The sequence below is a fragment of the Lampetra planeri genome, chromosome 3, assembly GCF_965212315.1.
Source record: "Lampetra planeri chromosome 3, kcLamPlan1.2.h2, whole genome shotgun sequence".
Classification (NCBI taxonomy): Eukaryota; Metazoa; Chordata; class Hyperoartia; order Petromyzontiformes; family Petromyzontidae; genus Lampetra; species Lampetra planeri.
In genome coordinates, this window is record NC_136109.1 from 2,046,189 (window position 1) to 2,058,544 (window position 12,356).

Below are 12,356 nucleotides of genomic sequence, written 5' to 3' on the forward strand. Positions count from 1 at the left end.
ACAGCTCCACACGCGACACACCTCTCAACGAGATCACACGAGGCCACGATCAGCTATTAAGGATTTATTGTTTGCTACCTGGGAATTGATGTTAAATCAGTATGAATCGACGAGGCTGGCCTATTCTACTACCCCTGGACCTATTCCCTATTTATCGGCTATGATCCTAATTCACCTTCTTACTCACTGTTAGGTGCCCACGGCGGTCCGTTGATCCCGTGCTCGCAGCGTACCTCGATGTGTCTCACGGACGTCCGGGTCGCTGGGCTGGAGAGCGTCTTGTTGCCTGGTGCTGGAGTAAGAGACAGATCTCCCCTTTGCGCCCCCTTTTATCCTTCCTACATCAAAGGGATGCGGCTCCGAGCGTGGTGGTGGCCCCCTCCCAGTTTTTCTTTAACAATGGGCGCGCGCCCGTCAGCGCGCGTGCGGTGGTTCCGGGCGCCCTTGCTATGCTAATCAGATGCGCTGCGTGTGTGGCGTTAATTCTAATTAATCCCTTTCTCATGCATGGCACCTTGGTCATGCACATTATGCAGCGGCGTCCATCACAACGGCCTGCTGTGGAAGTTAGGCGCGGAGCCTCCGCATGTCTCCACCACCTGCCCCATCAATTGCGCACTATGCGCCCGAGTCGCCTCTCTGATTATTTGCAATTCCAGCCCTATCCTTTAACTTCCCTAACAATGGCACCTACTCACTCGAGCCCGCTTTGGCACGCTAAACTATGCCGCCCCGTCCCTCCTCTGCCTGTCTCGTCGACCCGTGGGGGTGTGTGTGGGGGAATGCCTTTCAACCGCGGTGGCCGAATGCCCTTCGCCGCGACCATACCATCTTAAGGCCGGTCGCAGCGCCGCGGTGCGAAGTAGCGTCGGGGGAGGTCGTCCAATTCCCTGGTCGCCGGAAACCTTGAAAGTTATCCCGATAAGGGCTTCTCGGATTAAAACCAGTCGGCCAGGTGACCTCCCCTCGGAGCTCTATGGGGGGGGGCGGGAAATGCGTGCGGGTGTGTTCATGTGAGGTGAGGGGGACGCGGGGTTGGCTCCGTCCCTTGGTGGTGGCGAGGTCGTAGCTGAGGCGCCTGCTGAACGGCTTCGGGGCAGTGGCATCACAATATACGCGAGGAGGTGACCCAAGTATGCGGGGAGGTGATCCGAAATATGACCAAGCTGCAGTCTACAGTGGAGACAATCCAGTCCGAGGTGTGAGGACTACGCTCCACGGTAGGGGGGCTAACCAGGCAGGTGTCCCAATTAGAGGCAGAGTTCGGGCAGATGCGTATCGGGAGGAGGAGGGGGAGTGGGCCTCCTACGGAGCCACCACTCTTCCCCGGGCGTGTTATCTAAGCGACCGTCGGGGGCATCTCGTGAGAGACTGTCCACAGATCAGCCATGCTAGATACGCACCAGGGTTATTAGCCAACGCCCCCTAGAGAGTGGACCAACTAGGGGTGCAATCGACACGATCCCGACAGATGCCGACAACAACACCCAATGACACGGCGACTGCGGAGGACTGGCTGCGGGAGCTAGTGGCAAGAATCACGGGGGCCACGTTGCTGGTGGAAGGGTAGGTAAACTGGCAGCGTACCCGGATTCTCGCTCGTGAGTTGACATGGGCCGTCTACAGGCACTGGACCGCGCGCTGCACACTTCGAGTGCAGCTGGGATGGGGCTGCTGGATAGGGTCACCCTGGAGGTCCGCCTCGGACACCAAGTGTGTGACCAAGAATTCTATTGGTCGAGCGTGTTGTGCCACGAGTGTATTGCAAGTACCGACCTCCTGGAAGGCAGCGGGGAGCGGATTCGGTTCTTGGGACAAGAGCCGGATCGCCCCCGCTTCAAACCTGTGGCCACTACACTGGTGTCAGCCGTCACCATCGGGCCTCTCGCGGAGATGCTGGTGCCGGTGGCAACACCCTCCACCGACCCCGCACACCGACTATTGAGTTAGGTAATGCTGACTCCTCACCCGGAGTTGGCGGTACAGTACAGGGTTGTGGGGTCAGCCATGCTATTAAACATGGATGGGGGCCGACTGTTCATGCGGGTATTTAACCCCCACAGTACCCCAGCAATGCTGCGTCAGTGCACCACGGTAGCCACCGTACACCCTCTGCATGCACGCCACTCTAACCAGCTCGGTGTTTTGCCCTCTGGGCTGAGAACCTCTGCCGTCCCGAGGATAACCAGGACCTGGCCTGGCGAGTCGGTCCGACTCCAAGAGCAGATGTCGTTCCCGTGCTCAACGCGTTGCAGGTACCCTGGGCAGATTTACCCAAGGGGAAGGCTGATCAGCTGTGAGGGTTTCTGTGGGAGTACGTCGACGTGTTCAGTGAGCACGATTCAGATATGGGCCGGACAGACCTCGTTATGCACCAAATTGACACAGGTGCAGCCTGACCCATTAATATATATCCAGTCGCGGATATATAACATAATCCAGCCCTCAGCGAGCACCTGGTCTGCCCCGGTTGTACTGGTAACAAAAAACGAAGGGTCGACCCGGTTTTGCGTTGATTATCGAAAGCTGAATGCGGTTACCCGTGGCGACGCCTTCCCCATCCCCTGCATCGACGACACCTTTGACGGCCTCGCGGGGGATCAGAGGCGGATCGGCTAAAGACCGCATTTACCACCCCGATGGGACTGTTCCAGTTTCGAGTACTTCCGTTTGGACACACTAACGCGCCTGCAACATTCCAGCGGTTGATGGAGTTGGTGATGCGGGGCTTGCAATGGGAACAGTGCCTAATTTACCTGGATGACGTGATAGTGTTTAGTAGGTCCCTGTCTGAGCTCTGGTCCAGGTTACGGGAGGTGTTCCAATGACTGCGAGCAGCCCATCTCAAGCTCAAGTTGCGTAAGTGTCATATTGCGCAGCGCGAGGTTGGGTACCTCGAACACCGCGTCAGCGACCCGGAAAAGGTACGCGCCATGGTGGAATGGCCACGGCCGAGGAACCTGATGGAGATCAGGTCATTTTTGGGGCTAGCCACTTATTATCATTGATTGCATGCCCCCTCACCCAACTCACTTCCCCTAAGAACCCCTATCATTGGACGGAGGCCGGCCAGACGGCCTTCACCACCCTCAAGGGCCACCACCACAAATGTTATCCTGGACACCGACACCTGCAGCAGTGGGCTGGGTGCTGTTGCTGTCACAGGTGCAGGATGGGACGCAGCGGGTCATAGCATATGCCAGCTGGACTCTGAGCGGGGCCAAATTGGATTATTGCGTGACCCGTCAGGAACTGTCGGCCGTGATCAGTTCCAGCCGTATCTGTACGGCAGGAAATGTCGCGTGCGCACTGACCATTATGCTCTGCAGTTCCTCCTCACATTCAAGGAACCATAGGGCAGATGCCCCGGTGGCTGACACAGCTGCAGGAGTATAACCCGCACCACCCCATTCTTTACACACAACCGGGCGTACAAACTACTCCAGGGCTGAGCATACACACGTAAACGCAGACGCATTGTCAAGGCGACCAGCAGTGTGCGCCGAGACGCAGGTGGAGGAGGTCTGCCCGTGCTTCACGGGGGGATGCTGCCGACAGGCAACGGCCCCCCTGGAACACTCTGAGACTAACCCCTCTCCATTGAGAGAGAGTACCTTGTGTGCCACAAAGGTCCCTGCGGAAGGTGCCGGGGGCCCGGTGGGCCGCCCGGCGGGCACGGAGCCCGCACCCAGGTGCCCGACGGGCCACTTGATCCCGCCTGGTTGGATCCAAGAGGACATCAGCTGTGCATTACCTCACCCGATGGCCGGTGCACGGGGTCGGTGGATGGTGTTGCCACTGGCACCAGCATCTCGGCGAGCGGCCCGATGGCAGTCACCCGGGTAGCGGCCACGGGTACAAAGCGGGGGCGATTCGGATCTTGTCCCAGGAACGGAATCTGCTTCTCGCTGCCCTCCGTGGTGACGCATCGCTGGCGGGGCTGCACGTTGAGCCCCAACTTTTCCAGGAGGTCGGTGCCTGCAATACACTCATGGCACAACGCACTCGAGACATAAAACTCCTGGGTGCACACCTGGCGTCCTATGCGGACCTCCAGGGTGGCCCTCCCCAGTAGTCCCATCCTGGCTCCACTCGCCGTGTGCAGTGCACAGTCCGGGGCCTGTAGGCGGCTCACGTCGACCCCGATCACGCTGCAGTGCGCCACGCTCACGAGCGAGGCCACCGCCCCCGTGTCCAGCAGGATCCGGGTACGCCGCCCGTTGACCTGCCCTTCCACCAGCGACGTAGCCCCCATGATTCCCGCCACCAGCTCCTGCAACCAGTCGCCAGGAGTCACCACGCCCTTGGGTGTTGTTGCTGGGATTTGTGTGGAGGTCACTCGCTCACCATTATATTATTCTCATTATCGTCTATTTGTGTCGGGATCGTGTCGATTGCACCCCTAGTTGGTCCACTCTCTAGGGTGCATTGGAGTTTAACCCTGGCGCATGTCTAGCGCGGGCGATCTCTCACGAGATGTCCTCGACGGTCGCACAGGTAACATGCCCGGGGAAGGGTGGCGGCTCCATAGTGGGCCCCCTGCCCACTTCCTCTCCCAGTATGCAGCTGCCCAAACTCTGACTCTAACTGGGACACCCGCCCGGCCAGGCCCCCTACTTTGGAGCGTAGCTCACCCATCTCGGCCTGGATGGGCTTCATATTTAGGTTCGCTTCCTCGCGTACGTGGGTCACCTTGTCGTCAACTTGGGTTATCCGGCCTGCTATGTCCCCTATGCCGGTCTGTAGCCCTGCCACCCATCCCGGGGCTGTCTCGCGGGATCCCGGAGGCTCCCTTGCCCATCCCCTTATCGTCCTGGCGAGCTCCTCCTCCTCTTCCTCATCTGGGAGCAGGCTCGCGATGGCTCACTCTTGTGCCGACCCTCGGAGTTGCGTGCGCTTGCCGGAGAGTTCCTCGCATTCAACCGCGCGCTCGACAAGGGTGTCAAAGGGGAGGCTTGCGTTGCCCACTTTGGGCTGTCACCACGTTGGTATGAGCTAAATACCGGAGGATCTTGTTGGCGGCTAGCTCGTCAATTACCTCCATCGCGAATCATGTCAGCGATCGCACGTCCTCGGCATAATCGTGAAAGTCCTCGCCGGGTTGGCTGCAGCGCGCCTCTAAGGTCGTCTTTGCCCGCCTCACATTACGCGTGCCGTAGCGTAGGTCGAGTCGGAGGATCAACTCTTCTAACTGGGTTTGCGCGCTTGCGGGTAGAGCTTCCACAAAGTCAGCTGCCCGCCCATCCAGATTCATAGTAAGTTGCCGTAACGCCTGCGTGTCCGTCCAGCCATTAAGTTCTTTAGCCCCTGTGATGTTGCGGGCAAATTCTGTCCATTAAGGAGTCCCCTAGCCGGTGAACACATACCTTATTTTCGCGTGGAGTAACGCGCCTCTCTCCCGTGGGGATGTGGGGGTTCGTACCACTTCACTCGTGTGAGAGCCGCCGCTGCTCGATTCCTCGTCCACGGGGGAAGGGCTGCCACTCTCCGGCCCCTCTCCCCGTGCCGCGACCCCGAGTCTTGTTTGTGAGGCATAGCTCGGGGCTGGCACTCGGCTGCCTGGAATCAATCCGTCACTTCTCAGCCACTCAAACGCGACGTCCCCGCTCACACAACCCCGCACACCAATCACACGCGTGGAATGGGGGTCAGGGGTCAGAGGGCAATGACGGCATCCGCACACGCGTGGGGTGGGTATTCGGAGTTGGTTTTAGAGCGACACACCAATCGCACACATGGAACGGGGAGGGGGGGTCAGGGGTCAAAGGGCAGGGACGTTACTCGCACACGCGTTGCTGCCGAGGGTGGGTACTGGGGATTTAAAGGGCTGTGGGGCTGGTATTCAGGATTAGTTTTAGAACGAGTGTGATGCCACCACCGCGAAGCCGCTCGGCGGGCGCCCCATCTTCGACCTCGCAACTGTGATGTCGCCACTGCGAAGCCGCTCGACGGGCGCCCCATCTTTAACCTCGCCACCACCAAGCGACGGGGCCGACCCCGCTTCCCCCTCACCGCTCCCCACATAAACACACCCTCACACATTTCCCCCCATAGAGCTCCGAGGGGAGGTCCCCTGGCTGGCAGGTTTTCACCCGAAAAGCCCTCATAGGGATAATCTTCACAGTTTCCTGTGGCCAGGGAATTGGACGACCTCCCCCGATGCTAATTCGCACCGCGGCCTTGTGACCGGTGTTAAGATTGCATGGTCACGGCGGGGGGCTGCCCAACCACCGCGGTTGAAACGCACCCTCCACACACACGTATTGGCGAGGCAGGCAGGGGTCCACAACCATGAACTAAGAGGAAGCCAGAGGGGGGTGGGCAGCTGATTGGCGTGGCGGTGTGCTCGGGAACTGCCGGCGCGCCGCAGCACGCAGCGAGCCTTGTTACGATAAGCCGCAGCTAATTGACATAACAAAGGCGCCCGGGGGCCGCCGCCGGCGCCACGGCCAGCAGGCAAACCCATTGTTAAGGAAACCTTGGAATGCGGCTTAACGGGCGGGGCGACGTGATTGGCCGAGAGGGCCCCGGGGGGGGAGGCCTTTAATGTAGATTACCGATAAAAGGGGAACACAAACAGGGAGAGGGCTCTTGCTCCAAAGTCAGCCCACGGGACGGTCTCCAGCCCGGCGACTCGGACGTCCGTGTGACGCGTCGAGGTGTGCAGTGAGGACGAGATCAACGGAACGCCGTGGGCATCTAACCACGTACGGGAGCCGGCGACGAGCCATGCCTCTCACGCGAGCTCGCGGAGGTGCGGACCAGGGAGAGGCCTCGGGGGCCAGCGGCCACAACACGAGTATTACTGCACCCTGGGGAAGTTAATAAATGGTTTACTCGTCCCCCGGCTCTTCCACACAATAATGAAGGCTGGAGACAGGATTTGTGCGCAAACTCGGCTAGACGGGTCGCGGTACTCGACCGAATGCGCGAGTCAGGCTCTTGCACGATGGTTGCCCCGATATAGTTGGGCACGCGCCAATCTCCGCATCCTGACGAACGTACACACGCCACTACACGCTCTCCCCACACTCGGTGAAACCACATGACACTGTTGTAGGTCACTACCAATTTATTCTCGGCGAAATCAGTGGGGTTACTAACTGGTTCCCGATGGTCTAAACCCAATCTTTCCCGACCTTTTCGACTTATCTTCTCGAGGAATTACCGCGCCGTTCTCTACTTCTCTCTCTCGCACTCACAGTTCAATTCGTGCGGCGCTCCTGCGGGCCAGTCCTTGCTGCACTGCGACTCGTCACATGGACGTTCGAGTGGCTGGAGAGTCGGCCGATTGCTGGCTTGTGCTGGACACAAACTCACTCTATCTCCACCTTCCCTCACATTTTATTGTGCTTCACATCAAAGAAAAGTCGTCGCTGATCCGATGGCCTTCCCAGCCAATCAAATTGCTCGTCTGTACCATAGTTCTATTCGGACCGGTGCTTTCAGCGCCGTCTGCATCCAGGTCTCCACATCAAAGGGAATGCCACTAAGCTCCCAACCAATCAGAGTGCCTGCCCTGGTTTCCCGCCGTTCGTGGCTCCGCCCCCTACCTGCCTGCTAACCCCTCTGTGTTGCGTGTGTTTTAACCGCGGGGGCTGAGTAGCCTCGTCGTGACCGTGTAATTCCACGTTAATTCACGGCGCCGCAGCGCAATTTAACCTGGGGGAAGCCTCGGTCAATCCCCTGGCCTCAGGAAAAAACGTGGAGAATGTCCAACCACGAGGAGGGCTCCTGGGTGAAAACCTGTGGGCCAGGCGACTTCCCCGCGAGGCTCTATGTGGGGGTGGGTGCGTGTGTTCATGTGGGGGGTGGTGAGGGAAGAGCAGCATCGGCCAGGCCGCTCCGTGGTGAGGGCATCATGGGTGCGGCGCCGGCAGAGCGGCTTTGCCGCTGTGGCATCACAATGGTTATGAAGTGGGGAACGGTGGTGTAATAGTTAGCGTGCTGTGCTTATGAACCCTGCAACCCGAGTTCGATTCTCGCTCACAGTCAACACCAGTGACGATTATCTGAACCAGTTCTGGGCCTCCCCTAGGTCGTCTCAGCCTCAAATGAGTACCCGGGTCTGTGTGAAACATCGCCTCTAGGGAGACGAAGGCAGTCAGGCGTGGTGCTGGCCACCGACCCCCTTATGTACCTTTGCGCCCTTCATAGGTGCTCGCTAACAGCACTTGCTCCAACAATCTGTTCAGACTATACGGTGGATCTCTGTCTTCGTGGTGATGATGGCGGTGGTAGTGGCGGTTGCTGTGGTAATGATGATGGTGATGTCTGTCCGTCCTTCTCTATGTTCACTGGTGTGTCTGTTTGTCCGTATTCCTGTCCATCTGTCCACGTCAAAGTCAATGGAGAGAGTTTCGCATTTAAAAGGCTTTAGGCACATGCCTGCAATTGCTCGCTTACGCTCACCTATCGACTGTGGTGCGCCCATTTACATTGGCGTGACCAGTGGCGTAGCTAGGATATTTTGCGCCCGGGGACGAACTATTAAATTGGCGCCCCCCCCCCCGTTTAATCACATACCAAAATGTAATTACATGACATGTAGGCTGTGTGTGGCGGGATATATAAACTTTTAGGTTGAGGTGTAGATTTGTGCAGTAGTTTCAGGCTGCCGCGCCCGCCGCAATAAGTTATAATGTAACGTTGTAAGCCTCATTTTGGCGCCCCTTTACCTTGGCGCCCGGGGACATATGTACTCCCCTGCCCCCCCCCTAGCTACGCCTCTGGGCGTGACCCTCCTGTACCAGAGTTTTTGTATTCAGTGAGGCTCTCTGGGGTGGGGCTGGGGAGGAATTAAAGAAACAATATCCAGTGTTTCAACTGGCGCGCCGGGAGATGGAATCAACCCGATGGCTGGATTGCAAGTCCAGTGCCCTGCTGCTGACCCGTTGCACAGCCGTGGTCGCAGCTGCCCTGTTTATCATTGACGAGCTTCAGCCTCTGTGTTGGAGACAGCGGCCCAGAGACGTGCGGCCCGGGTGTGTGTGTTGGGGCTGCTGGCCCCCGCGGTCCCTCCTGGCTGCTCAAATATGTGGGGGCCGTTGGCCCCCGGGGTCTCTCCCTCACGCATCCCCTATTCCGTTCGCGTGGCCACACCGCCCTAATACCCGCTAGGGTGTCGCCGGCATTTGAACGCGACGCCCATACCCATCCAGCCTCACGCAGCGCTCCCCCGCTGTGAGCATACGTACGCACAGCCACACACACCCACGCAGCTCCGTGCATCCAACTCAACACTGACTACTCACGTTATGATCGCACACCTGTATCATACACGGAATGAACGCACGCGCACACACGCAGCTCCACACGCGACACCCACTCTCGCGCCGCTCTGCGCAGCGCTCCCACGAGGCGAGCCGCTGTGTACACAGCACCACACGCGTTCCCACTTCTCAGCGAGATCACACGGGACACAGTCAGCTATTAAGGATGTATTGTTTGCTACTTGGGACTGGTTGTTGAGTCAGTATGAGTCGACGAGGCTGGCCTATTCTACTACCCCGGGACCTATTCCCTACTTATCGGCTATGATCCTAATTCCCCTTCTTACTCACTGTTAGGTGCCCACGGCGGTCCGTTGATCCCGTGCTCGCAGCGTACCTCGATGCGTCTCACGGACGTCCGGGTCGCTGGGCTGGAGAGCGTCTTGTCGCCTGGTGCTGGAGTAAGAGACCGATCTCCCCTTTGCGCCCCCTTTTTATCCTCCCTACATCAAAGGGATGCGGCTCCGAGCGTGGTGGCGGCCCCCTCCCAGTTTTTCTTTAACAATGGGCGAGCGTCCGTTAGCACGCGTACGGCGGTTCCGGGCGCCCTTGCTATGCTAATCAGATGCGCTGCGTGTTGCGGCGTTTATTCTAATTAATCCCTTTCTCATGCATGGCGCCTTGGTCATGCACATTATGCAGCGGCGTCCATCACAACGGCCTGCTGCGGAAGTTAAGCACGGAGCCTCCGCATGTCTCCACCACCTGCCCCATCAATTGCGCACTATGCGTCCGAGTCGCCTCTCTGATTATTTGCCATTCCCGCCCTATCCTTTAACTTCCCTAACGATGGCACCTACGCACTCGAGCCCGCTTTGGCACGCTAAACTATGCCGCCCCGTCCCTCCTCTGCCTGTCTCGTCGACCCGTGGGGGTGTGTGTGGGGGGATGCGTTTCAACCGCGGTGGCCGAATGCCCTTCGCCGCGACCATACCATCTTAAGGCCGGTCGCAGCGCCGCGGTGTAAAGTAGCGTCGGGGGAGGTCGTCCAATTCCCTGGTCGCCGGAAACCGTGAAAGTTAATCCCGATAAGGGTTTCTCGGATAAAAACCGGTCGGTCAGGTGACCTCCCCTCGGAGCTCTATGGGGGGGGGGGGGGGAATTCGTGCGGGTGTGTTCATGTGAGGTGAGGTGAGGGAGACGTGGGGTCGGCTCCGTTGCTTGGTGGTGGCGAGGTCGTAGATGGGGCGCCTGCTGAACGGCTTCGTGGCGGCGGCATCACATAGCCCCCCGAGGTGCCAGTCCCCGTCCCGGGTTGACTGGAGCACCTTGCTTGGGCCGCGCCCACGAGGAAACGCTGCGGGGTCCGGGTGATCCGTCCGGACCTTGTGGCTGGTCTCGGGGTGGGTGGCTCCGTCCTCTGTAGCTCCTGCGGCGGCCTCCTCCTCTACTCTAGCGGCTCTCCCTGTCCCTCGGTACCTGCGGGCTGGGGCACAAACTCAGCAGCAGAAGGGTTTAGGAGCCGTCGTCCGCGTCGTCTCCTGACTGGATCGGGGCGTCTCGGGGGCCCGGCGGGGCCCATGTAGTGTGCGAGGCCCCCCAACACGAGGGGTGCGGGTACCCCGGGATTTCGGGGCCTTCGGGTGACGGGGTTCTCTCTCACCGGGGCCGCCTTCCATGGTTTTAAGCGGCGGACGTTGACCACCGTCTCCCGACCCCTCTCCCCGCCGTCGGTCAGGTGACCTCCCCTCGGAGCTCTATGGGGGGGGGGGGGGGGGGGGGAAATGCGTGTGGGTGTGTTCATGTGAGGTGAGGTGAGGGGGACGCGGGGTCGGCTCCGTCGCTTGGTGGTGGCACGTGACCACGCCACGATAACCCTGTGTGTCTTCTCGGTCGAGTTTTCCTTTAAACAACAAAACATTTGTTGAAAATATTTGTATAACCACCTCAATGTTACCGACGGCCAACACCGCAAGGGTAACAATCTCTGTGCTATGCAAAAGGGCCATTCCCAAAGACGGTGCCTATAATGTCTTCGTTTTATGGCTACAGGGTCCTGCCAAGATTTAGCGGGATGGCTACAATCTGCTGCTGTGTGTAGTGTTCCCAACTGAGTCTATTTTACAGTCATTCAAATTTGGTAAAAAATTTGAACCGTAAACCTTAAAGTCTATGAACGGGTGAATGCCATGATATCACTTAATGCTGCCTGTTGCTGGCCGCTTTGCGTTATGAACATTTGGGTCTATGTCCAGCAACTGCAATTAAACCCAGTAGTTATCAACTCATAAGTTAATGTCAGTGTGACATCTCCGATTTATATTTCTGCCTTTCCACTGCTGGATGAGGGCCTCTCCACACCGTGCAGGATTATTTGACCATACGTCACTACGCTGGTCAGTGCGGGTTGGTGGTGAAGCGGGGAAGCAGCGACGTGGGAGCATCGTACAGTACAACAATGGCCTTTGCTGCTGTGCCCACATTGCAGCACAGCCTCGTATCCTGTAGCACGTGCTATGAGTGATGGGGGTGCCCATGCAAGGGACTATCCAAGCTCAAACCTCTCCACTTATGATTACGACTGTACAGAACTTCACGGTTGTTGAGCGCAGGCCCAACCAGCCAAGCACAAACACACAACTTCACAGACTGACTCATCACCACTACCGCCACCCGTATGAGTAGGGCACGGGCTGACGTTACCGATTAACCAGAGTTTTGTGTTTAATTGGCTCTCTTACGAGGTTACTCATTGCTCACATCGCTTCTTAACCCAGTTAATATTTTAGTGGTTAAAACTTTTACAATTTGTTTCATCCAGTCATCCTCGTGTCCCCGTTGTGCGTCTGGCGCGTTACAAAGTTCAACGTTTAATTCAGACGAGAAAGATGTCTCACCAAGAGAGGTGTTACGGAGAGATTTCTCGCCAGAGAGAGAGTGAGCGAGAGGTGGGGGTTTACATAAAGCAAAGTTTTAAAATTTACATTTAAATTAAAAAAATTACGAAATGAACGAAGCAAAGTGTCGAATACACCGAGCATCTTCTTGTTTCCACTGATCGTAAAAAAAGAGAGACATCTGGCTAAGCTAACAGCACAGCCCACGCGTTCCCGAGCACTCGTGGCACGAGCTGACTTTTAGTGT